The sequence below is a fragment of the Ambystoma mexicanum genome, chromosome 2p (genome assembly GCF_040938575.1).
Source record: "Ambystoma mexicanum isolate Mex_15411 chromosome 2p, UKY_AmexF1_1, whole genome shotgun sequence".
NCBI lineage: Eukaryota > Metazoa > Chordata > Amphibia > Caudata > Ambystomatidae > Ambystoma > Ambystoma mexicanum.
Genome location: NC_090923.1, coordinates 1416935247 through 1416963217, shown reverse-complemented (window position 1 = coordinate 1416963217; position 27971 = coordinate 1416935247). Strand labels below are relative to the sequence as shown.

The 27971-nt window shown below is 47.4% G+C and overlaps 1 protein-coding gene across 1 annotated transcript in view; it reads left to right on the top strand.

Moving 5' to 3' along the window:
* The window catches only part of LOC138567571 (zinc finger protein 271-like), a 359962-nt gene that overhangs the window by 310392 nt on the left and 21599 nt on the right, over nt 1–27971 (top strand). The window lies entirely within an intron of this gene.

Here is a 27971-nt window from a genome sequence, read left to right as displayed (position 1 = left end):
CATGCATCACTGTACCGAGTTGCAACGACGGGCGGGGCGTCCCATTTGTGGGTGAAGGCAGTTGCCATTTTCACACACAGCCGCACTAGATGGATTAATTAGTGATTTCAAACGGCCACAGATGCCTCTTCGACGTGATGTTGCAAATGAGGAATTCGAAGGGCGGCGCTTTCGGTTTTCAGCTAGCGGCGAGGAAATGCCCACAGGTCTGACTGCAAATATAACGTTCTATTGTTCAATGTCCTTGAGACAGGGGCCCTGGCGAGGATGCAATGATTGATATGAATGGTTTGGGATGCGCAATAGCGACGTGGGCGATGAGGCCGGACGTTCCCAAATACATGTTACTTCACTACACTGGAATTACGGGCTGGGGCACTGTGGATTTTGCAGGCTGCATAACGCACAGACTCAATGGATATTTCTAATGTTATGTGAGTAAATATTCAGGCGTTTTAATCCCGGGATGAGGGAATGATGAATGGATGCATGGGCAGGTGATTTGATACAGAGTTTGCCATGTACAGGGCTTCTTGGAATCTATCCGCCTCCCCTGCGCTATGTGATGCAGGGCTGCCATAGTGGGACCATCGTCTATCTGGCCTTGTTGAGCCCTCCCTGTCTCGACGCGCCCTCAGACACTTGTGTCCATGCACGTTACCAATCCCATCTGATGGATTCTGTTTTGACAGACGCATGCACAGGTACACTCGTTTGTGATGGTGTTTACACCTCGATATAGATAGTTATGAGTCGCAAGTGGTTTTTGGGTGGTGATGATCCTTTGGAGTGGGCTAGCATGCATGTGGCTGTGGATTTAGTGTGATCATTGAAGTGAGTTGTTCGAATGTAGTTCTGATGGGCATTCTATTCTTTTTCTTTTCTTTTGGTTGACAGGTATCTCCTCCCCTTTTGCCACTGCCATCTGTATGCCACTCCTGCAGATGGCTTTTACTCCCGACACCTGCTGCTTCGTGTTAATCAGTGGAGCAGCATTACGATCTTATGGGACGATCGCCAATGGGCCACATGCCCTTACGCAGTACTAGTGGCTCGGAGCAACATTTCGGCCTTTCAGCTGGACTAGTGCCTCCCCATTGGGACGGCCCTGCGGTTCTGTGCGCTTCCATGTTGCCTTTTCGTACGTGAATGTGGCTCTGTGTACCATGATGGAACAGGGCGTCACACAAGTAGTGGCTGGTCATTTCTTGCGGATGCAGCCCACGATGGTGAAATGTGTTTTGGAGTTCATGGCCTAATGGCTGTATGGGCTTGGTGATTTTGTTGTGCATTAAATTTCTATTATGATTTGGCCCGTGTAGCGTTCTTCTTTGCAAGTGATGTGGCATATTCCTATTTGGGGAGCGATGTATTGTGAGGAGATCTGCATTGGGTTCCAGCTTCGGAGTTTAGTTGCGTGGTACTGTACTGGGCGTGTTTGCCTACGAAGCCCAGTGAGGTCAGGGATGGGGGCTGCCAATATGACTGTTTGAATGTTGTCATGCTCAGGGGCGGGGGATTGGGTTTTGTGTAACAGATGCCGGTCAGCCAGGTGGACTGGTGGAATGATGTGATTTTAGGAATATTGCTGGTCGCAGGTGCCTGTGTTTGCGTGTGTTTCTTGGTGGGGGACTGTGGTCATGTCCATTGGGATGGCTTCTGTATTCGTGCCATCTGTGCCCTGCAGCTCCCATTGGCCCCTCTTGTGTTTCTTTTGTTCGTTGGCATGCATGGGTGACTTGTACATTTCACTGGTTGCATTGTGACTTCATTGCACCTACGGGGAGTTGTACTTTGTGGGCAGGGAGCGGTGTACAGGCACTCAGTGGGGCCGTTTACGGTTGATTCGCGATGCCGTACTTCTCACCATGGCGGAATGGTACATTCCGCCATGCTTGATGGCGTTAGGTACATGTCCGCTAGGGTCGGAATTGGCGTACCCTTGCGCCATGGTGGTGTTTACGGTTTGGCATGGCGCGCGCGTGCTTGGTGCAGTTAGCGTTGGCGTTCACTACGGTGTCGCTAATGGCTTCGTACCTTGCGGTGACGGGTCATAGTCGCACCGAGCGCTATTCGATGGCGGTATTGCATTTCCGCCATCGTTTTCCGAATTCCGCCAGGGTCGTCTTAAAGAACGCTCAAATGTGTTTGCTCCTACACCATTCCAAATACCAACTTGGGACCTTAATTTGGTTTTAAGGTTTTTGACGTGCGCTCCTTTCGAGACGTTCCATTCCTGCCCTTTAAGGTTGCTAACTTACTAAACTATTTTTTTAGTAGCAATAACATCATCCTGCAGGGTGAGAGAGTCGTAGGCATTATCCTGTAAAACTCTGTTTACCACCTTTTACAAGGAGAAGGTTGTTCTTAAGGTCAAACCCACTTTTGTACCTAAGATCATATTGGATTACCATTTAGCACAGTAAATTGTGCTTCCGGCCTTATATCCTCCACCTCATCCTTGCAAGGAAGAGGAAAGATTTCATGGACTCTATCCGAGGAGAGCTCTAAGCTTTTATGTTTCAAAAAAGGTAAAGTTGCAAAAACACAACCAACTTTTCATTGGTTATACAGGACACAAACTAGGTCTGTCAGTCACCAAACAAACTATCCAGATGGATCATACTGGCTGTTTCGGAGTGTTACAGGCTAGCTGGGAAAGATCCCCCAGAAGGCTTAAGGGCTCATTCCACTAGGGACATGGCAACTTCCTCTGCCCTTCAGGAGTTCCGATAAAGGATATCTGCAAGGCTGCTACCTAGTCCACAATCCAGGGCTCATTCCACTAGGGACATGGCAACTTCCTCTGCCCTTCAGTGTGGAGTTCCGATAAAGGATATCTGCAAGGCTGCTACCTAGTCCACAATCCACATTTTTACAAAACATTATTTATTTATTTATTAAATTTATATAGCGCGCAGGTAGCCCAGGGGCATTGTGGCACTGTTACTTGCAAGGAAGACTTAGTTACAATGTGTGCAGGTTGTGCCTTGGGTTACAGTGAGGCAATGACCTGTGATCAGATATACCACATAATACATCATACAATACAATTATGAGGGCTAGGCCATGTAATTGTTAGATGAACAGGGTCGTTTTCAGGGTTTTCCGAAAGGCGGTCAGTGAGGGTTCAGAGCGCAGGGAGCTAGGGAGGGTGTTCCAGTGTACGGCAGCGAGGTACGGGAAACTGGAGCCCCCTGCTCTGGTCCTTTTTACCCTGGGTACTGAGAGCATGCTGGCATAGGGTGATCTAGTGGGTCTTGTGGAGGAGACCAGGTGGATCCTCTGGGAAAGGTACATTGGGGCGGCAAGATGGACACATTTGTGGGTGATGCTTAGAGCCTTGAATAAGATCCTCTCCTTTATGGGGAGCCAGTGGGAAGCTTTTCTGGCAGCGGTGATGTGCTCTCTCTTGGCAATGCCTTGTGCAGCGCGTAGGGCACTGTTCTGTATTACTTGGAGCTTCTCAAGATTTTTGTTGGAGGTCCCAAGGAAAAGAATATTGCAGTAATCAAGTCGCGAGCCGGTTATGGCCCTGGCTATGTTAGTGCAAGTGTCTTTTGACAGATAAGGTCTGATTGCGTTAAGGAGTTTTGCATGGTAAGCGGCCGAGGAGGCAATGGCGTTTACTTGTCTGGTCATGGATAGATTGGAGTCTAGGTAGACGCCTAGTGTTTTTACTGTGTCAAGTACTGGGATCGTGATTGAGTCAATGGTGAAATGGCTGAACTGAGCGTCAAGTTTCTTGATGGTGTCAGGGGAGCCTACGAGTAGGAGCTCAGTTTTGTCGGAGTTCAGGCAGAGGCCGTTGATAGCCATCCACATTTGAATTGTGTTGTAGATGTTGTTGAGGGTAGCAGAGTCCGTGTCATAGTCGCCTGTCAGAGTGAGAAGGATCTGTGTGTCGTCGGCGTAGTTGGTGTAAGAGATGCCCATGGCGTCAAGGATGAGGAAGAGGGGGCGGGTGAAGATGTTGTAGAGGGTGGGGGAGAGGCAGGAGCCTTGGGGCACCCCACATAGCATGATAGAGGGTGATGCAGTGGCTAGGTCAGAGAAGACCTGCATGGTCCTGCCTTGGAGGAAGGAGGTGATCCATGTAATGGCTTCTTGAGAGAAGTTGGCTGTGGAGGAGAGGTGGTGGCAGAGGATGTCGTGGTCTACAAGATCAAAAGCTGCCGACAGATCCAGGAGTAGGAGCAAGACAGGTTTGCCTTATTGTTTGTACACCTCTAGTCACCACCGGAGTGGTCCCCAGGCGCTCTGGCGGATCTGAAAAGGAGGGTGTGAAAAAGGAGGCGAGTGGGCGGGTTAGTAGGGTGTAGTGGGAATAGGAAAGTGAGAGTTGTGATGTTCTCTTGGCAGCTTCAGTTCGGTTTGCACCGTTCGCTGAGCTTAAGTGCGGTTTTCGGGTCAGTGCAAAATCCCATGTACTGTTGTGCCGGGTTATGTGTTGTTAGTCTGTTGTTGCAATGTGGTGAAGTACGTGCGGATTCCTGTGCCAAGAAGTGGTTGCATGAGTTTCTGTATCAGAAGTGTATGTGGAAAGTTGAGGTTATAGGGTTGGGTTAGCGGGTTTTCTTTACCTCTTTGTCTTTGCGGTTTTGCGCTTAACATCTATGATTATCCTGTGTGATTGGAATTGTTGTTTGGCCGCCTAGCTGGTAGGGATGTTGAGGAGTGGCAGTTCTCTCTGTATTACTCTAGTGGTATGTGTAATTGGCTGATGCAGGTGTGTTTCTCCCACCCTGGGGTTAGCAAAGGTTAGGTTTGAGGATTGTGGTCCCTCCCTTTCTCTTCTGTATGGGATCCTTAACTACCTAAGTTTCCTTCCTATGACTCCTTTGTGGCCTAGCGGTATGTGGGCACCCCGTGTTCAGGGCGTACCCTCGCCCTCTGGTTATCGAAGATTAAGTAGGGGTTGTGGGTTCCTGTCATGATCTCTGCTTCCAAAAGGTCAGGGTTTTCCCAACTCCCTTGGAAGCAGATCCATAACCCAGGTTCCGAGTGCCAGCCAGTCCCAATTGGGACCTTTTGGACCCAGTCCTGGCGCCAGTGGCACCAGGCTCATAAATATGCCCAGTCCCAGCGCTGGAAGCGCCGGGCTCATAATGCTTGGGTGGACTTACCTGCAGCAGACCATGCTGCTTACTTGCCTGCCAGTTGAGCCTCTGATCCTCTTCTGTTTGGAACTACTTTTCCTGTTGGGTGGGGCAGGAGCCACTCCCTAGATTCAGAACACTGGAACTCTTCTGGAAAGCAGGAACTCTTTTCTTACCTAGGCGTGGAAGGAGTTACCTAAGCACTACAGGAGGCTATTTAAACCACACCCGATGGATGAATCTTGCTTTGCGTTATTCTGCATCCTCTGCAGCAGAACGCTCATCGTGTCTTCTGCATCTGATCCTGAGCCTAAGGAAAAAGGCTTACCATCCTGAATCCAGTCTTCAGCAACACCTATAAAGACAAGAAAGAACAGGTTAGCATTACGGTCTTCAGTGACAGCTCTTCACTTACCTGGTCCATCGGCTGTCACCAACGCCTCGCGCTGCATTCCGGCATCTGAAAGACAAAGGCTTACCTACTCTTCGTGCGCTCCGGAGGTCTTCACACTGCATTCCGGCATCTGAAAGACAAAAGCTTACCAACTCTTCGCACGCTCCGGAGGCCTTCGGCGCTGCATCCCGCATCTGAAAGACAAAACAAGGTGCGTTTAAAGACATTGGGGAACTTTAATACTCACGTGCCATTACTCCTTTCCACATCTAACCCAGTGGGTATTCCGGCACCCTGCAGCCGCTCCGAACTTGTACCTGCAAAATAAAAAGACAGTTAGAGCGCATCGTGAAGCAGGCAACAAGCGCTTACTTACGTGCTTCCAGGCGCTTCTATTCATCACACGGGCTCCATCTTCAACTCACTTCAGCCCGTCATCCGCCATCGCCGGAACCCTGCAAAACAAGAAACATCATTACTAAAGACTTTAAAGACATTAGAATTACTCGAAACTTACCGTTCGTGCAGTAAACGACGGACAGCAGTCCTCTGAAGTCAAGAGGCCTGCTCCCCTTATCCAGTGAAGAAACTGGTTACAGCACCCTGCCCCGAGGCAGATGGAGAGCACGGCGTTCACTTACCTAAGACATCTTACCCTTCGAGTCAGACATACAGTGCACGGAGGTCCAGCCCAAAGAGCCAGCCGTGTGTTACACATCACCTTTGAAGATACGGTATACGCCCAGTCAAGACCGGCGCCTCTACGGGAATCAGGTGAGCGTTACAGTTCCTCCCTGTGATTCTTGTTTCCCGCTGGGTCTATGCTTTCTAGTCGTTTCCTTCCGGTTCTCAAAATGGTAGAAAATGAGAAAAGGCCTGGGTGTCACAAAGTGGTAAATAATGAGAAACACCTAGATTTGAGATTCCTAAATAGTGGGAGAAAAGGCCTAGGTTTTACAAAATGGTGGGCAGTGAGAAATTCACAATTCTATCTCAATGTGACACCTGCCAAACGTCACAATTCCATCTAGGTTTTGACGCATGCTAAACCTCACAATGCTATCTAGTTGTGATACATGCTAAACTTCACAATTCTATCTAGAACGTGACGCATGCTAAAATTCACAAATCTATCTAGATGTGGTACCTGCTAAACTTCACAATTATATCTAGGTGTGTCACCTGCTAAAATTCCCAATTCTATCTAGATGTGACGCCCGTTAAATTTCACAATTTTATCTAGATGTGACACCTGCTAAACTTCACAATGCTATCTAGATGTGGTACATGGTAAACTTCACAATTCTATCTAGATGAGACTGGGTACAAGATGGCTAACCTTATAGATGTGAGAAGAAAGCTGGCCGTTGCTGATCGCTGAAGAAGGCAAAGTGCCTTGGGGTAAGCATATGTAGGATAATGTGAGGGTTGATTATAGCCTGGCTAGCTAATAATGGTTTAAATGTGAGGAAAGGCTACCATACCACTGTGGTCTAAAATGGGAATAAGGCAGTTCTATACTCCATTCCTGACAAACATTAACTCTCAAATTCTTGCTCCCTCCTCCAAAAGAACCTAATACTGATTTGGGAGTCTATCAGAAGATGAGGAATACGTGGGAGGGCACAATACATTCAAAGAAAAAGTTACTTACCCGTGGTAACGTTCTTTCTGCTGGATGTTCCTCCTCCGTATTCCTCATCGCCCTCCCAACCTTCCCCACTGTAAAATTTCTGGGCTTTAGACCTTGAGCTCTTTTAGGGTCTGATAAATGAAAGTCACTCATTAAGGGTGGTAATTCTGGATATTGGTAGCGAGAAAAACAGAACTAAAGCCAATGGGTGCTGCACATGGTTTATGTACACGACAATGACGCCAGCCGAGATGGAGACCCTCGAGGGACATCGAGTCGACCGTAGCGACGCACAGCACCTTCTGCCGAGAGAAAAAAAATTCTGAAGCAGCTGAAGCTATATCATAAGATGGGGAATACGTGAGAGGAACATCCAGTCGAAAGAACATTACCAGGGGTAAGTAACTTGTTCTTCAGCCCTGTGATTTCACAAAGCAGCCCAGGCTCTTTCCCTGCAAATTGAAGATATGTCCCAAAACTGGAGGTAGTCTGGTGACCAACAGGGCAAGTTGTACGGTACAAACAGACTAACTTAATGGAACATAATAACAGTCAATTGGGTCTCATTACGAGTTTGGCGATGCTGGAAAAAAGTGCAGGTAATACCGTTACCTCAGTTTTTCTGACAGCGCCAAACTACAAGTTTGCCGGTATTACCGGATGGTACTACTGGCGTTTTTTGGAGGTAAAGTGGCAGAGTTACCTCCAGCTCAAGGTAATACCGGCAAAAATCCCCATTGGAGTCCTATTAACTCCATTAAATGGGGGTTTACACTGGCAAACTGCCACTTGAATTCAGGTAATACCTCCAGTGGTAATACTGCCTGACCAAGTGGCGGTATCAGTAATTCCGTTTGACGGTATTTACAGCCGGAATACTGGCAAACTCGAAAGGAGCCCCAATGTCTTGTAATCATATTTCTCTGGCATGGGATTCTTCATGAAATACATAAACTATGAATATATTTTGTCTATGTGCAAAACCTCAGAATACTTTTGAATGGTGCTAAAACTATATATATAAAGCTCCAAGCACACAACCGAGCTCCGGGGCCGGATCTGATCCCTTCGGACCTGTTTCAGGACCCTATTGATTTGTGGGCACCGCTTCTAACAGCGGTCTTTAATGCCTGCTTAGAGTTAGGGGAGTATCCCCCGTCCTGGAAAAAGGCCATAATTTTTCCGATTTTCAAAAAAGGAGAGATTTCCAGTCCAGGTGCATACAGGCCAATCTCCTTGCTGGACTCTTCCTTTAAGATCTTCGGGAGAATTCTGTTAGCCCGAATCGAAAACTGGATTGGGGCACAGTCGATCTTGTCAGATATCCAATTTGGTTTTCGCCCTGGTGTAGGCACCATTGAACAGAGCCTTAACCTTTATATTCTGGTGGCGAATTCGGTATTTAGTCTGGGTGAGTCAGTATATCTGGCTTTCATGGACCTAAGCACTGCCTTTGATAAAGTGGATAGAGCTAAGCTCTGGGCAGTGCTTGGGTCCTTGGGGTGTCCTGGGGAGATTCTGCAGGCTTTGGTTGACCTTCACACGGATAACGAGGCCTGTGTACGTAGTGGGCCGGGTGGGCACTGTACAGCTTGTTTCCGGGTGGGTTGCGGTGTAAGGCAGGGGTGTGTGCTCGCTCCCATCTGTTTTTGCCTCTATATCAATGGTCTTTCGCGGGACCTCATTGATGTAAGGGCAGACTTTTTGGTTTTGGGGGGAAGGGGCTTTCCGGTTCTGGCTTATGCGGACGATACAGTCCTAATAGCCAGAACGCCAAGGGCACTACAGGTTTTGATCGATGCCTATGCAACCTTTATGAACAATCTGGGCCTAAAAATCAACACTAAAAAGTCAGCGGTTATGGCATGTGTTGGAAGGAAACGTTCAGCACCAATGAAACCCATGCTATGCGTTGGGGAAACAATCCCTAGAGTTAAGGTGTTCGACTACCTTGGGATTCGTTTCTCAGAGGCCCTAAATGGAAGGGCTCATGTGGCGAAGCAATCGGTAAAAATGAGCCAACAGATAGGTGGACTTTTTAGATTTGCGTCAAGAAGTAGAGCCCAGCCTCTTGACGTGATCTTGAAAATTTATGGTGCACAAACTTTGGCAACCACCCTGTATGGTGCAGCCATTTGGGGTTTCCAAAACGCGGCAGAAAATCAAGGTAAAGAAAATAAATTCTTTAAAAACCTGCTGGGGCTACCGACCAGCGCCCCCGGAATAGCTATTCATAGAGAACTGGGGGCAGAGTTCTGGGAGGATCAGTGGGCGATGGCACCTCTACTCTTTTGGATTCGGCTGTGGGCTAATGAACACGCAACTCTGTGCCATTTTATCTTACGTACTGTGTTGGGCAGACCAGGATGGAAAAAAATCCCATGGTTAGCCTATGTTTCTGCTAAATTGGGGGAAGTTAACCTAAGTGCCCTGTTTCCGCCTGAATTTTTAATTACTAAGCCTGAGGGGGCAGCCTATAAGGTTAAACTGGGAGAAATTGTAGCTAAGAAAAAAACTCTCCTGGGATACACTCAGAAACGTGATTCTTTTCACTCTAGCATCAGCAATCTCTCTGGAATCCAAGCATATTTGATTAGGAGCACTTTTAAAACAGACAGGTGGCTGATTACGAGGGCCCGCTTCGATTGTCTTCGGCTACAGGGAAATACGTGCAACTGGAAAAGTTTCCCCAGTGATGCCGGCTGCCCAGTCTGTGGCCACAAGCGTGAGGACCTTTTGCATTTGTTGTTCTTTTGCACAGGTTATGCGGGTATCCGCAGAATGACCCTGGTCCCCGCCCTCAAGAAAACGGAGATTCGATCACATAAGGTCGCACTCGAGTTTCTTTTGAGTGCCGAGTCAGTTTTTACATCCTGGGCTCTGTTGACCTTTTTAAAAAGAGCGATGTATTTTAGAAAGAACTTATTAAACCTGCAAGGTGGGGGCAGTTAGTGCCACTAATTTTTACGATGAATTGTGTATGGGGAAAAGTGGTTGAGTCCTGTTTTATGCTTGATGATAATGTATAATTTTTAAATATCCCGTCCCGATTGGCAAGCAATTGTTAGTTATTTTTATCATTGTGGATTGTGATTTGTAATTTTTGGTATCTACCTTTATATGTCTTTTACACAATCGGTGTCTTTGTAATGTTGAAAATGTATAATCTATTTTTTTTTTTGTTGTCGTTTAATGGAATTTTTTATATTTCCGAATAAACTTGTTTGATTGATTGATATATATATATACATTTCTCTGGATTTCAGCAAAAGTGAAAATGTGGGTTTGTGGCTTTGCGTATGTTTCCTATACAATTCCACACTGTTTCACCAATCTGTACCAAACTGCACAGTCACCACTTAGGACCCTCCGGACATTACTAGCTACATGACATTTGGACACCCCACCCCTTTCCCCGGATTTAAGCAAATGTCTCTGGGTTTGTGGGTTGGCAAACCGTTGTTCCTTATACAATTCCACACCCGTTCACCATTATGCACCAAATTCTGCATAGTTATCTATTAGGACCCTCTAGACATTACTGGCTACATGATATTTGGCACCCTACTCCATTCCCTGGATTTCAGCACAAGTCAAAAAATTGTTGGGGATTTGTGGCTTGGTGAAGCCTTGTTCCTTATACAGTTCCACAGCGTTTCACCAATCTTCACCAGATTTTGCATAGTTTCCTGTTAGGACCCTCCAGAAATTTCTAGCAATATAACATTTGGACACCCCACCCCTTTCCTCGGATTTCAACAAAAGTCAAAATTTGTGGGTTTGGGGCCTGCCGACAAAGTCATAAACCATGTTCACCAGGAAGGGAAACAAAACATTTTGTTTCTAAACAAGCCTTACAATGAACATGTACTTTAGTAATATTGAACTTTAGGGCCATAGTTGTTGGCACCATTGCCATCATGTCACCCATCATGCTTCACAGAAATCTCTATGTTGTTCGCACGTAATAATAACCGAGGCAATGCCGGGTATATCAGGTAGTTTTTGTTTTTTTAAACTCTTTATTTGTCATTTCAAATATTAAACACACAACAATCATCAACTAAAGAAATAACAACAGTTTGTACCATAAACAAAATCAGATGAATTTTCCTCCTGAGCAGAGATATAAATACATTCCATTCTTCACTATGAAGTCATATAACAGAATCATCAAAAATAGTTATCCTATTGCAATACTACCATAAATAAAAATAAAAATGAAAAACAACACAAAACAAGAACATACATAAACATATCTATACAACACAGCACAACTAAACGCACATACTATTACCATATTTGCTCATGTCATCACAAATCACACGCTTGCCCCAATTCATCCAACTGTTATGATGATAAATTATCCTCAATTGTACAATTCATTGAATGGCCCGCATATCTCCAAATATTCCCCCTCTCACTTCTGCTTTAGTAGCATGAGTTTCTCATAACTGGACATTGTCTTTAAATCAGATAATCATCCCTCAACCTTTGGCCTTTTCCTTGTTTTCCAGACCCTCAAGATTTTCTTGGAAGCCATCACCAACACCTTATTTATCCAGCTACCATAGTCTCGAGCTACCATACATCTCCCAGAATTTGAGAGAAGGATTACTGAATAAGATGATCTAGGAAATACAATTCCCAAAATTGTGTCCAGCCTGTCCAGAACTTCCCTCCAAAAAACAATCACTCTTGGGCATTCCCACAACATGTGTACCAGGGTGCCTCCCATCTGATCGCATCCCCAACAAGATTCCTCATTCGTCATGCCTAAATCAAGCATCTGTACTGGGATCCAATATAAACGACACAAAATCCTCTGACGAACGAATCGCAAATTCAAATCCATCTTTGAATTCGTCCCCACTTTTAATAAAATATCCCATTCCTTCACAGTTATATCTCTGTCCAGCTCTTTCATCCATACTTGCCTCAATTATTCCCAATTGAGGCAGCTAGTTTTTAATATATATTAAGATGTTTTTCTTGCTTACATTATTTTCTCAGTTTATCCAGATAAGCAACTAAGATAACATAAATGTACAAAAGGACTGTTTTCATCTTAATCTCTGAACTTTCTGAAAAAAATTTAAAAAAGTAAAGAAGAGCAGATATTGTGATGCGAAACAGAAGTAAGGAACCCTGCCACTTTAAGGCAGCCAAACTGCTGCAGAATACCGCTAGTCTCTGTAATGAAAGGACTGGTTTATTTTTACCACTACCCACGAGAAGTGTGTTTCTTGCAAATCTTTTCGCTGGTTCTTCTGTGGAGGAGGGTGAATTGGTTTTAAACATTATGAAGGTACCCAGGGTGAAGAACTAAGAAAAACTGTAAAGTATCTTGGCTTCCCCCATTATGGAATATTCATGAATATTCCCAAACACTGAATAAAATAACAAACTCATCGCCCAATTTGGGGTGAAAGAAGAGGCTGGGAAATAATGAAAGGTAAGAGAAAACAGCCAAGATTAATCCCATTATTTATACAGATTCCTAGAAGATGCTTGATATTCTTGAGTACCTGCCCTGCCATCAGAATCCTGCTGTAGTACCTAGAAAAGGTATGTACTAACTTCCATGTAGATGCTTTTCAAATTTCAATAATAGGTTTCTTAGGATGGCAGAACCGGCTCCTTTCAGTCAGGTAAAATGGGCTATTGGCCTTTTTTCTGCACTTTTATTTAATGATAAGATGTTGTAACGCATAATATTATCAGTCTGGCTACATGCTGCGTAGGCTTATTTTGCAAAATGAAGACTGGTGCCGTTCCCAGGAGGAAACTATATGTCTCAACAGAGGATAGGCTCTCTAAAAGTCTTTAGCCACTGGAGTAATAAAGAATAATTTCTGTGTAGAACAGATCCTAATATAATTGAGGAAAATTGTAAGCCAAATGTGTCAAAGTAAAGAAAAGGGGGATAGTGGCCCCGATTTTCAAGAAGGGCGCCAGTGAAAATCCTAATCATTATCGACCTATTGCCCTCCTTGACTCAATAGGGAAACTCTTTGGCTCACTGATTTTGGACAAACTACCGGAATTGACGACCATGACAAAAACCGCGGACCCCCTTCATGCAGGTTTTGTGAAAAACACCTGGGGACGACAGCAAACATACTGGCGTTGAGTTCACTAAAAGCCAAAGTCCTGGATGGCGACCCAAAATCTACATGGCTTTCATCGACCTGGTACAGGCTTTTGACAAGGTCGATAGAGCCCAGCTATGGAAAAAACTGGAACACCGGTCTTGCCACCTTAGATTCTGAATCCAATAAAGGCACTGTATTCAGGAACCTCGATGTGCGTACGCCTCAATCAAGCAGGCCTGATATCGACGTGGCATAACACGCGATGTGGCGTGAAACAAGGGTGCCCATCTGGCTCTGTATAACTCCTACATAGCCGATTTTATGGACTATGAGAACAGAGTCCGATCGTTTCCACCGACCTTGGTCAACGTAAAAATATCGAGACTGCTGTATGCAGATGACATTATTCTCATGGACCAAACGCAGATAGACCTGCAGAGACAAATCACCAATTTAGCAGCCTACCTGAAAGATAACAACCTCTAGATGAATTGGGAGAAAACGAAAATTATAGCATTAGAATAAAACATGAGGAAAGCAGAGAGTTTCACCTGGAAGATCGATGACCAGCCGTTAGAACTGGTGAACAACTTCAGGTATTTGGGAATCACACTAAATAAAAACATCAAAGAAATGCCGATGCAAGATTGTTTACTGATAAAGGCACGACCTCTGGTGACCCAGCCCAGAGCTATCACCAAAAAATATGGTTGCTTCACACTGTCTCCGACTGTGACATTCTACAAAACGAAAGTCATCCCCAGCCTTACTTACGGCACGGAAGCTATGCCTTATCTACCAGTGAAGTTCTGGCCTAAGTTGGAAAAGATATACTGGAGGAAGGTTTTAACCTTGCCACAATCATTGAGAACTATGTCTCCAATCGTTAAGATCCTTCGTGGCCCGGAATTAAGTCATGTTATATAGAAAAACATTGCTGGCCTCACCTCCATTCATCCTCATGGCTATCAATAAGGAAAGGAAGCAGGAACATGTCAAATGTTACAGAACTGGGCCTCCAGAACAAATCTCTCCTGGATTGGGTAGGTAGCTGCGAAGAGGAGCTAATAAGTAATCCAGATAAAGTAAAAAAAACGCATACTAGAAAGAGATTGGATAAAAACCTTGGAAGAAGCGAGCTCCTCTAAGGTGATATCAGACTTCCCTTCAAACACGACGAAAGTCAATGCAATAAGACCTTACCTGGCTAAATGCCCGGATGGGAAATTACGATAAAACTTCCTGAGAATTCGTCTAAACATTCTACACACAAAAGAAATTCTGGCAAGAAGAAAACAAAGTGACACAAACTCATGCCACTTTTGCTCACAGCCGGAAACAAAAGAAACCATTACCCACCTCCTGTTGATCTGCCCGGGGTAAACTCTCACTTCACTTGGATCACCTATACGGAAACCTACAGTACCACGACGAAGAACAATGGTGGAGTAGGTTGATGAGTGGGGAAAAAACAAATTGGCTAACAGCGGTAGAAGGTTTCTTCGAAAGTCTCGGACTAATCTGCAGGCGGACAACCTCTGCCACTGACGAGGCAGTGACCACTTAAGAAAAAATGAAATGCTAACGATACGTTTACAGCTGAGGACAAACTGGCCGGGAAATAGACTCGATTAATTTGTCAAATAATTAATCAACTTGGATAATCCTTGTAAAAATGTTTTAATTGCAATTGAAACAAGTATAATGAAAAAATAAAAATAAAAATCTATTCCCCCAAGTGCACACCAAGGGGGCTGGACCTGCGGGGGAAAAAGACCGGACCCCGACGCCCTCCCTCTGCAGCCACACACAAGGAAACCGCACAGGCCCCATAGCACAGAGGGGAACCCGCGAGGCCCAATCCCGGCGGCAGTATAGCCCCCCCACTCACCCACTAAGCCAACCATCCGGATCTGGGCCAACACTGTAGCGCGCCCCCTTCACACCTCGTGGGGGCAACAGACACCAAAGGAGGCACAAGAAAAGTGAGGAGACGGCTTGGTGTGCCCCCCCTCCTTAGGGGTGAGTTCAGATATTTCTGATCGGGATCCCCCAAGGTGAGGAGGCATGCGCCCAAGACAACTGGACAATATAATTGGAAAGGGAGGGGGGCAGAAAGCCTACACAAGGGACCACTGAAGACACACCCGCATTGGGGGTTTGCTTCACCCACCTCCCACTGGCTGCAAGGCAAACACGGAGAGCACAACCAGACCAATACCCTCAGTGGTGGGGCCGATGGGGGGGACCCATCTAGAGGGCCGGGCACCCGACGAACGAACTCTTCCTCCCAGATTCACAAGGGTACCCAACTCGAATTGAGGACAACCCTGCCTAGGGGCGCACAGCAGACGACACCCTCTGCCACCTTGGACCGGACCTGAGTACCGCTGCTCTCGCTCCCCCTTCGACCTCCACGCCAGACCCAGAGGAGCACCCTGATCCCCATGCAAGGATTCGAGGACAGGAGCCCGGGGCACACCAAGTGGTCCTCCACAAACCTGGCATCCCCCTGGGCCCAACACTCATAGACACAGCATCCAAGCCACTTTCACCTCTGACACACCACTGAAGAGACTACCATGAGTTCAGGGGAGGTGCACTCGCCACCAAGTACTGCACGCGTGGGATTTGCTATACCCGGCCTCGACAAGACTTCCATGAGTTGGAAGGATGCTCTCTCTAAATTTCAATACCGCACCGACGAAGGTGAGATGGCCACAGGAGGCATTCCCACTCCAGCCCCTGACCTGGGAGCGATCCAGAACAATATACTGATGATCTTAGAAGAAATCTGCGGGGTTAAGGACAGACATGGGAGCCAAGCTGGCAGACCTCATGACGAAAGTGACCACCCTGGAGGATCGTATGGAGGGAGTTGAAAATAATCAACTCTCCACAGTGCTCTTGGAAACTCAAATGGAAGCAAGGTTCATGGAGATGCAACGTTGCGAGGAGGAACTACAATTCAAGGTTGACGACATGGAAAATAGAGAGAGAAGGAACAACTTGCGCATCTTCGGCCTGGTGGAGTCTGAGGTCGAGGGTCCGCTTAGTTTGGAAGGCAAGGTGCACGACATCATAAGGATTGTCTTGGGGTCGTATGATAGAGAAGAGATCAAACTGGACAGGGTTCACAGCGGGGGAGGGCGAGGCAAGGGCCCCCGCTCGGTGCTGGCACGACTACCCTACTACAAAGACAAGGCCAAGGTCCTGGAGAGGGCCAAGAGTCTCAAGAGTATACAGTATGGGGACTCCAAGGTGGCCATTTTTCAGGACCTCTCGGCCCTCACCCTGCTGATGAGGAAAAAATGCAGCAACCTCACCAGATGGCTTCAGAACAAGGAGATAAGGTATCGCTGGGGTCATCCCTTTTACCTGGCGTTCGAATGGAAGGGTGAGAAGCACCATCTGGTGTCTGCAGAGGACATTCAGAGGGTCACACAGGATCTGGTGAATGACCAGGCCGGCTCCTCGGGCAACCGAGTGGGAGACGCACGGGACCCCACTCGGGTCCCCAATGGTCCCGATGCGTTCAGAGGTAAAGCCAAGGTGAAGGGGGCACGTAAGTCCCAAAAGACGAGACACCCCTCCTTCGCCTCCGAGGGACATCTAAAGTAACTCTAACACTTGCCCCTAAAAGTTGAACAAAGCTGTTACTGGTTAGACGGCCCAAGACGTGAGCCTCAGAGTTAACGGGGGCCGCATGGCCTAGGCACTATGGGCAGACTCCAAGGTTGTGTAGTCAGTTGTTCTTCCAAAGGACTACCAAGGTGTTGTTTGGCTCACGGCCCGGTTGGAAATTCCACTAAAAGGGCGGAAGGAGGGGGCGAGGATTTAGAAAACTCGACGGGGGGCCCCCTTGTCATATAGAAATCAGGAGTGGTCCCGACATAAAGAGGGTGATGGGAATCCTGATAACTGAACATCCCTGGGCTGGGGATGAGACCCTGGTGGTTCGTTGACCAACCCCAACAAATGCTGGGGGACGAAGATGAACGCCTTGATGAAGGGGAAGGGAGGGAGAGAATGAGGGATGGGGAGGGGGTGGGCAAGGTTTTGGAGGGGGCAAGGGGGATCAATCCGTTAGGGTAGAGGGGAAGGTCAACAGCCAGATCGAGCCACGGCCTTATGTTCCACAGTGGGCTCCATATCAGGAATACACAGAGGTATGCAAAGAGGAAGAGATCAAGGACGACAATGGTTGAAGGAAGGATAGGCACACTGAATGTTAAAGGCTTAAACTCCCAGAACAAGAGATCTCTGACTAGCAACATGTTTCGCAAACAACAGCTAATGGTCCTCTTCCTACAAGAAACCCATCATAAACAGGGAAAGGAATCGATGATAAGGGGAAAGGAAATTGGGCGCAACTTCTGGGCCTCTCATAGAAGTACTAAGAAGGAGGGGGTAGGCATCCTTCTAAGCAAAGCACTCCACCTTACAGAAGTAGTAACTAAGAGGGGTTTCGGAGGGCGGTTTCTGGGGGTTAAGGGCACCTTTGAGGGCGAAGGGATCATACTGGCCACCCTATATGCACCCAACACAGGCCAAATACGGTTCCTGACCCAGATTTTCAGGGTGATGGACGAATGGGCGGAGGGGGCCATGATACTGGGTGGCGATTTCAACCTCATAATGGACCCCCAATTGAACTGGTGGTCAGCAGGGACAAAGGGAGGTGCTAAGGACAATCTAGCTCTACAGACCCTCTTAAGGAAACATTACTGGGTGGATGTGTGGTGTAGAGCTTGCCAGGCCTGGTGCATATACCTTTTTCTCCCCCCCCCCACTCTATACATATACAAGGATATACCTTCCACTCATCTCAGAGGAAGGGGGAGGTACCACCGAGCTCCGAAGGGTGGAAGCAATAACATGGTCCGACCACGAACTCCTAGTGACAAACTGGTCGCTTCCCGTGTCCCCGTGATCTTCTCGATGGCGGTGTAATGATATGCTCTTGAGGGACCCGGTCTTCAAGGACTTCTTGAGGAAGGAAATGGACAGCCTACTTTGAAACGAATGACAATGGGGAAACTGACATGGTTACGGTGTGGGAGGCTGCAAAGGCCACCTTCTGGGGTCTCCTAATAGCAGAAGGTTCCAGGTGCAAGTGGGAACGTGGTCTCATTGAAAGCAGGATTCGAGCAGAGTTGGGTACCCTACGGGCCAGACTCAATCTCGGGAGGGGGGGGGCGGGAAGCCCTTCTGGGGGAAATGTGAGAGAAGAGGCAGGCATTTCACACGGTCCTCATAGGGGAAGTGATTAAGAAACTCGACAAAGATACTATGAACGGGGAGATAGAGTGGGGACTCTCCTGGCACATAGGGCAAGGGGATGTAGAACTGAAAGGAGGGTGGGATTCATTAAAGACACAGGGGGCAACATATGCAAAAAAAAGGGAGGAAATAGTGGAATGCCACACCGACTACTATAGAAAACTTTATACCAGACAAGGGGATGAGTCGATAGAAGAGATTCAAGCATACTTGGCTGAACATCCCCTATCCAGATTGACTGAACCAGAGCGCGAGGACCTAGAGGGGGAAATAACAGAAGAGGAGGTGACCGATGCCATTTAATCGATTAAAAACGGGAAAAGCCCCTGGGGGAGATGGGTACACAGTGGATTTCTACAAACAATGCCAGCCCATTATGATAAAACCATTGGTCAAATTGTTTAATCGAATCAGAAATCAGGACTCAATCCCACCAACGTTCCTACAGGCCCTATTTACAGTAATACCCAAACCAGGTAAGGACCTCGCAGACTGTGGTTATACAGGCCTATCTCCCGCCTGAACCAAGATGCCAAGATCTTCGCCAGGGTCCTGGCGACCCGTCTAGAGAGATGCCTCCCACGCCTGATCCACCCAGATCAGGCGGGATTCGTGCTAAACAGACAAGGCTCCGATAACATGCGAAAGACCCTTCACGTGCTGAACTCGAAGGTGGCCCGTGAAGAGGGGGCCCTCCTGTTGGCTCTCGACGCCGAGAAGGCCTTCGACAGGGTCAGCTGGGCCTTTATGGGGGAGGTATTTTCTTAGCTGGGGATGGGGCCGAGGTGGCGGGGATGGATAGCGGCTCTGTACTCCACTCCCACAGCTAGTGTGGTGGCAAATGGGACGGAATCTAAGGCATTCTACCTGGGGAGGGGCAGAAGGCAGGGATGTCCTCTATCACCCCTAATATATGTGCTGGTCATGGAACCCTGGGCGATTTCTGTCCGGAAAGATGAGGCAATCACAGGAGTACAGATTGGAGACTTGCATTGCATGATTTGCCTCTTTGCTGACGATGCACTGCTCTACATCACAAGACCATCTCAGTCGGTTCCGCTGTTGCTGCGGGGCCTTGTACGCTACAGAGACCTCTCCGGGTTCATGGTGAACTTTGGGAAGTCAGTGGCGTTCATTGGGGGGAATCTGGCAGAGGCGGACTATGTGAGAGGGCTCCCATTCCAACTCCAGAGGAACGGGTTTTGTTTCCTGGGTGTCCAGGTGACACGCACCCCAAGGGACCTCTTCCCTAACAATTTTCCCCCACTCTGGTCTAAAGTCAAAAGGGACATGGAACGCTGGGCGAGATTGGGGCTCTCGTGGCTGGCCCGCCTAAACTTGGTGAAGATGGTGATTCTGCCCAAATTCCTATTCTTGTTCCAAATGCTCCCCGTACAGGTGCCCAAGACATTCTTAACAGAAATAAAACAAGCCCTCCTGAGATTCCTCTGGGCGAGTAAGAAACACAGGATCTCCTATGAGGTACTAACTAGGCCAAAGGAGGACGGAGGGGTGGGGTTCCCAGACCTGGAGACATACTATAAGGCCTCCCAGGTAAAGGTGCTGATAGATCACTTCACCCCGGGGACGGAAAAGCAGTGGGTAGCGTTGGATAATAAGGTCCTTGCCCCGGTTACACTAGACGAGTGGCTATGGGTCCCAAGAGTGCAAATTCCAAGAAGGGTCCTGCATCATCCAGTGCTGGGGGTCCTGTGTTCAGTGTGGAGGGAAGGGGGCTGATATAGATGGCTTACAATCTGGCCGTCTCCATTGAGCTGCATTTGGAGGCTCTCGGATTGGGTAGCCTTTCACCGTTCCGGTATCTCCAGCTTAAGGGAGTCCTCACTGAACCCCTGGGGCAACACCCTCAGGAGAGATCTGACGGACTTCGAGAGACTTCTCATCACATCTCGGGGGTCCAAGGGAGTGATATCCCGCTTCTACAAGCTCCTCCTTCTTTCGGCCCCCAGGGACCCTCCGCCAGCGCGGACACAATGGGAAAAAGACCTAGGGGGCGGGGGGTAATTGATGATAAAAGATGGTCCAAATGTGCAGACGAGCTAACCGTTGAACGGCCTCGCTCCAATTCCGTCATCAGGCTCTGAAGGTACTGCACAGGTGGCATTACCCCCCACAAAGGATAGCCAAGATGAGGAAGGGATATGACCCACACTGTTGGAAGTGTCGGAGGGTAAAAGGTGACTATATACACGTGTGGTGGAGGTGCCCGGTGGTGCAGACATATTGGGGAGAGGTCTTATCCTGGATAAGAGGGGTTGACGGTGTGGGAAGGACCCTATGCCCCTGGCTCCTCCTCTTTGGAATTGATGTGGGGAATGACCATGAGGGAACCCAGGGTCACATGTTACAGGTCATGCGTGTGGCAGCTAGGTTTTGCCTGGCCCAGAAGTGGAAAAATCTGCACATGCCAGGAGAAAAAGAATGGGTCACCAAAGTCCAGACTATTTATGACATTCCTAACACATGTTATTGATGAATCCAAATTGAACATTGAGGAACTATGGCTACCCTTTTTTGAAAAATATGGTCGTCTGGCTTGAACCGACAAGCATCACACAAGGGGATCACCCCAAACATGAAAGGCCACCAGGAATGGTTACTGTGCATAAACTATGTGCTACAAGAGACATGACTCACAGGGGAAACAGAGACAAGCCCGAAACCCCAGTGTGCAATGGAAAAGACGTTTGATGGTAGCTTGTAATGTGTTCCACGAGCTCCTCAGGCGAACTAGATATCGTTGCTCGAATCACGGCTGGGGGCTGATGGGGGGGTACTGGGCAAGGGCTTTTGTTATGATTGTATCAAGGTTCAGAATGTTGGGATATGATCCACAATGTTATAACCTAAAATGCTAATACTTTGATTTTCAAAAAAAAAGTCAGAAGCTCCAAACTATGGTTTCTCCACGGAAAGTATTTTAGAAATTATGCAGTGGGTTCTGGTGGTACTTAGAACGTTCTTTAAAGTGAGATAAGTATTTACCCCAAAACAGGTAAGTACCCCACTCTATCCATTCCTCAGTTCAGCCCTCGAAAAGAGTCCTTAGCCTAGGTTCGACACCCAAAGGCCAGGACAGAGGGAGTTAGGGACGAGGGCTTTCCATCCCATGTTACCCTATGGCTGACGGAGGGGCTCAAACAGGTATGTTAACTTACCCCCTGACTCTGATTCTTTAAGGTGATACTGGCAGTTTTCTGGAATTCACTGGGGACACAATGTTCTATCCTTGGTTTGGGTGAGGGAAGCCCAGGGGTCGCGGATGCAGAGGTCACAACTTTGGGCCGGGAGCTGGTTGTGGTGCTCAACAGACTGTTCCAGTCAGCTTCAAGAAGAGCCCCCAAATGACCAAAAAGTGATGACTTCAGCCGTGTAGAGCATTCAGGACATCTCACAGGAGTCAGTTGGTTACAGGCGATCATCCACAGTGAACACAGAAGCAGCCTCAGCACAGCTTCCCTTGTAGTGAGATGGCTGAAATTGTGAGGACATGTGATTTATGGCATAAGCTGAAGATCTGGCAAGTCCCAAGGCTCTGCCTGGAACAATGACACCTGCAGTGAGGTATCCCAAAATGGAGCTGGTCAGTCCACTGTGTGGTCAAGGGACACTTCCAAAGGCTTCCAAGGCACAGATCCTCGAGCAGGGGTCAAGACTGATTGTTTCCACCGGTCCCAGGGTCGAAGCACCCACAAGGGTCTTCTGAGGTCAGGCAGAGGAGCAGGGCTTCACTGGGCCAATCATTCAAGTCGATGTTGGTCAGCTGCAGGAGTAAGCCTTGGAGACAACCACTAGTCATCACATCCATCCAGCAACAGACAGAGGGCGTCAGAGGATCTGGACGGCAAAAGACAGCCCCAATCCCCTTCCCTGGCTTACATACACAAATCCCACTTTCCCGCAAAAGCAGCAGCTTTCACCGGGAAAGGGGTTACCATATATTCCTGGCTTGAGAAGGCAGGAGGAAAACCAAAGAACAATATGGCCAAAGAACAAGTGAAAACCCATTCCACAGCAATTTTAGGGTGCAAGCCGCTTTTAGTAGCCACTAACGGTAAATGCAAAAGTTAATGAGAAAAATATCACAAAAGTTGTAAAAATATCAAAGCAGCCACCAGCTTGTCAGAAGCACATTGTCAAAGTAACCAAAAAGCCATTAGGTAAATTGTTATAAGAATACAAAGTATCCTAGCTCCCGTACACTATAGGGTGTGTGAGGGCATCATGAAGCAAGACACAGACAACAGATTCAAAGTTCAAATAAAAATGTTTTATTAACTTGAATGTCAGGCTGGTTGAAGGCCTAACGTGCCCTATGCTAAGGTGGGATTTCCCTACTTAAGGAAAGTCTGAGTCAGGAAGTTCAACTTAAAAGTCTGTCTGTATCCAAAACCTATACTTGCCCTCACAACTTAAGCTAAACAATGTGTAGCGATGTAAGCCACACATGAAATAGTGTTCAAAATAAGGTTCTGAGCTTCTTCTAGCTCCTGGCTGCCTTTCCAGCTCCCCTTCCCAAGTTCAAGACAGTTCAACCAAGTCTCAGTGTTCCCTTCCCAAGAAGACAACACAGTTACAAAAAGGTATTGAGGCTCCCTTCCTCAAGACAACAACAAAGTTTATAAGTTCTCAATACGTTCTCCCTTCCCCAAGACATCAGCTTGCCAACTTGTACTTAGTATTAAGCTCTCAATATTCAAAAACCAGTTCCAGGTCAACTTTACACTCCTTCTGCTTTCTTGACAGTTCAGGCAGATTGCTTTCTTCTGCTTCTCTTCAGCAATCTTTTTCATCCACTTGCCTTTGCTCTCTGTATAGTTCTTTGGCTTTCACATATAAGGTATGCCGGTCTCGGCAAGGTTTTTGGACCACGGGGTCCATCCATTGCAGGTCACGCAACCAGGAACCCCAGGCTTCCTAGCACACACAGGTTCTTCTGTATTTGTGCCTGTGTGCTGGTTCACACTCATTTGGTTTTTCTTTGCCAGCCTCTGGCTTTGCCACAATACGTTCTCCGCTTTACCAGTCTCTTGACTTTGCCACAATGTGTTTCCCATACAGTTAAAAATAATAATAATAATTTAGTATTTATGTAGCGCTACAAACCCTCAGGCATCTGAGCGCTGCTTATTATTACCCACTGTGTGTGGTGCTCATTTATCGACCTCGGAAGGATGAAAGGCTGAGTTTGGCCCTGTCGGGATTCGAACCTGCATGTACTGCACAGATGTCAAAGTGAGAGCTCTATTCGCTGTGCTATTGGACCCACTATCCGGGTTCCCTTTCCAAGAAGACAACACAAGGCTATCAGACTTTGTGGTGCTCTCATTCCTTCACCACATTTGCTTTTATACTTTTCAGCAGTATTCCATCTTTGCTTTTCACTGTATTTCATATAATTCATTATTTGGTTTCAATATCCTGTGCGTGTACTTCACACAAACTTATCATCTGTTCATAGCTGCATCAAAAGCTTTCATTTAGTTCGGTATTCAATGATTTGAGTCTTTTACTCTGTTGCTCACAGTTCATCTTGTCCATATAATTCCTCACAACCCATTGCTTTGGGTTTGCTGCATCATGCACATACTCTTTCATTCATTCAGCGTTTACTTTGTCTTTCTACCAGCCCCAGGAGCAACCCGGTTCAAGTGCTCTCTGCTTTTCACTCACTGGTCCCTCGTGTCTCCTCCAGGCGGCTGCTTTCTCTGTTTCTGCTCCACCAACACAGTTTCTTCAGATTGTGAACCCTGCTCGTACTTCGCCTTCTCTCTGTGGGCCGCGGCAGCTCTGCCTGCTTCCCGCAGACGCTGCCGGTAACCTGCAGCTTGCGGATCTCTTCCGGGACCACAGCTCATGCCGCTGTCACCCGACCATTGAGGCTTCCACCTCTGTGGTACTCTTACAACCCGCCCTGGCCTCGTCTACACAGCTTCTTGGAGGTACCTGCCGGTATCCTGGCTCTCCTGCAGGACCCAACTCAGCCACCTCCTTCGGCACAGGATTCTTTCCTCAGGCCCACAACGCTCGGCCCGGCTTCTCTCCTGCTGGTCTCTCCTACGCACTTGTTAGCTCCACCTTCTATACATCTGTACCCATTTGGCAGGTTGAAGTTATGAGTCCACAGTCTCAATTGCCTGACTACAATTAGTGGACCACTCTGGACATGCCTGACCCTTACAACAGTCTGCAGGCCACTTCCTCGCCTCAGTCCTAAAGTGGTGAAATGGCATGTTAGTATGCACTACTCTTCATCGCTTCTTCCTAGTCTCAGTACTATAATGGTCTGAATGAGGGGAAATGGTTTGCAACAGCCTATAAAGGCAGGGGAAGGGTGAAGTTGGTTCTCACAGGGACAAGAGGATACCATGTCTCGCCTGCGGATATCCTCTCCCCAATACCCAAGGAGCCTCGACACAGGTGATCCTCCCTCGCATCTCTACCCCCAGGCTCAGGATCCAAAAGCGATGGCCTTTCCCTGGCCACCTGAAAAGAGGATCCAATGGGAGTAGGTATGAGGATACCCACAGGTTTATCACTGGTGATGTGTGCAATTTAAGAAATTAAATAATTCCAGAAGAGACACAAAGTCTCTCAGTACTGACAGGGTCTCATCACGAGTTGGGCAGTATTGTCATGAGCACTGCTCCCGAGAAGCCAAGTCAAGCCCAGCATCCCCGGAAGCAGGCTCACGACCCTCGTCCCCGGCTCCACCAAACCCCTATTGGGGCCCTTTGGACCATGTCCTGGCGCCTCTGGCACCAGGCTCATAAGGAACCTCAGTCCCGGCGCCAGGGGCGCCGGGCTCATAATTCTTGCAAAGGTGCTTGGGTAGACCTACATGCTGCATACTCACCTTTGTAAATGCTGGCAGGATGAAGTCCCCAGCCTTCTGCTGGGAGGAACTATTCCCTGAACTGGGACTACTTTCTTACCTGGGTGGGGCTGATGCCACTCCTTAGCTCTGGAACACAGGAACTCTTTTACCTGGGCGAGGCTGAGGAAGAAGACACCCAATCACTCCAACACTATTTAAATCACACCCGTTTGGGAAAACGTGCTTCGCGTTATTCTGCATCTGCACCAGGACACTCACCGAGTCAGCTCCAGCATTCCAGTGACATCTCCAGCTTCAGCTCAGCAACCTGTGGAAGAAAGACATGAGAACTATACTTACCATCCAGGAATCCAGACACCGGCAGAACCTGCAAGCAAAAGAAACATAAGGTTAGCAAGTTGCAACACGTTCGCAGCCGCACTCGCTTACCTGATTCATCTGTGCTTTCACGGATTCTTCGCGGCCTTCTCTTCAGCAGCCTAACGGCACCTGTAAAGACAAAGAACATTGTTTAGTAGGAATCGGGTGAAGGCGGCCGCATTTACTTTTCTTACCTGCTTTTGTGCGCGTATTACGATCTCTTCAACCGCAGCAGCCTGGCACCTGAAAACAAGAAAAGACATTATTTAAGTGCCATTAAAGACTGCAAGAAAGCCTAACACTTACGTGTTTCCAAACGCCCGCAAGGTCCCGACACCTGCAAATAAGAAAAGAACATTGTTAGAGGTGCTATAATAAGGTCACAGATCATTATACTCACGTATTTCGCACATGCAACGGCAACGGACGAACAACGCCCGCAACATCTCAAGACCTGAAAACAGAAAATAAGGGACATTATTGAGGTGTCATTGAAATTCCCATACCTACGTACAACCGCATGTGTCGCGCTCTCAGTGACCACGCCCTCAGCATCCAGGCACCTGAAAAAGACAATGCAAAGACTTCATTAACGGTGCCCATCTCTTCAAGACTATAAACTCTTTATACCTACTGGCATCCGCTCGTGCAGTAACGGCGGCATCACCTTTTGGCATCTCAGCACCTGTGCCACTTCTAAGGCCACAAAAGACTTTGAGGCCCTCCAGTGACGTAACTGGAACCCACGCACCCCTGCATAAGTCGCAGGATGGAGAGCCCAGCATTTATACGCCTAAGGTGAGAGCTCACCAGGACATTGGACTTTCGGAGAGTTGGCGATTAGTGAGGAGGAAGTCCAGCCAAACGGTCATTAACCCTTTTTTCTTCCGCCTGCAGAAACCTTACCCTGCAAGCCAGACGGTCAATAAGAGGAAGCCCAGTCCAGAGAGTCATCCGAGCTCTACGCTTCTCAATTGAAGAGACTATAACAGTTCAGCCGGGACCAGCGCCTCCGTGGGAATCAGGTGAGCGTTACAAGAATTCAGACGGTAATCCATCCTGCGGTATTTGCGCGAAAATTGGCATTTTCCCAGCATGTTACCCCCCAGCTGTTAGCTGGGGGTAAACACGCTGGACTCGGGATTGGGCAGATCATTAAATTAGGCGGTAACACCATTACCGCCGCATTTAAGGGCTACCGCCGAACTCGTAATGAAGCCCACAGTCTTAGAAACTAGTCGGTTTCCCCATAAGAATGAGCAAAACATGCAAGGTAAGTAAAGCAGAAGGCTTTACTGACCTCCAAAAGTCAGGACAAGGTTACAAATATAGCAAAAAGATGGTGGGCCCCCATAGGAATCTATGGAGGGAAAGGTGCATAAAGAAAATCAATCCTAACAATTTGTAACATGAGAAAATCTAAACACCTCAACATGACATCCCCCAATAGATGATGTACAGCAATTCAGCATAGTAGGATTCCTTATGCCAAGGAATGCTACCTTATTACAGAAGATCCATTCTTTTATTTGCTGTTTATTCTATCATCAACTCTGTCCTTTGAAGTAACCGCCATAGCTATAAAGTCTAGTTAATTCACTTCAGTAAACAACCAGTCAATCTCAAAACACCACTTTCATTCTGCGAGACTAGAGATATTATTCACCACTCATCTGCATGTGTATGCTGGCTTCTGCCAATCATCAGCTATAGTTCCAATCAGGATACAAAAAATAGCCACATCCCAAATACTGCCCTAGTGTGCAACAATGTTGGTATATGTGCCACAAGGGACCATGGTTGTTTATTATCCCCTCTTGATCCATCTGCCACATGCCCCATTGTATACACGTCAGTATTCATAGGAAGGCCCATATGTTTCCATCCCTTTATCCAAAACCTGTCCAAATTCACTGCAAAGACACAGACTGCTCTGACTGAAAGAAAAGAAACATTGTCATTCCCAAAGTGTAGGTCTTACTCTCTTCTAATGTATGGATCCCTCCCGCTGTCTTTAAAATATATTCCATCGTTGCCTATTTCTCAACATCCAATTCCCTTGATACGCTGTGACCCTAGCTACGCTTGGCAATCAGAACAGACCTATTTGCAATTGATTTGTGAATGGGAATTCAGGATGACAGTTAGTGATTCAAAATTCATATTAATCAGTTAGAATGATCCAATCAGAATGTTAAATGAACATTTCTTTCAATAATTTCACTGATTGTTATTATTGTAATCACAT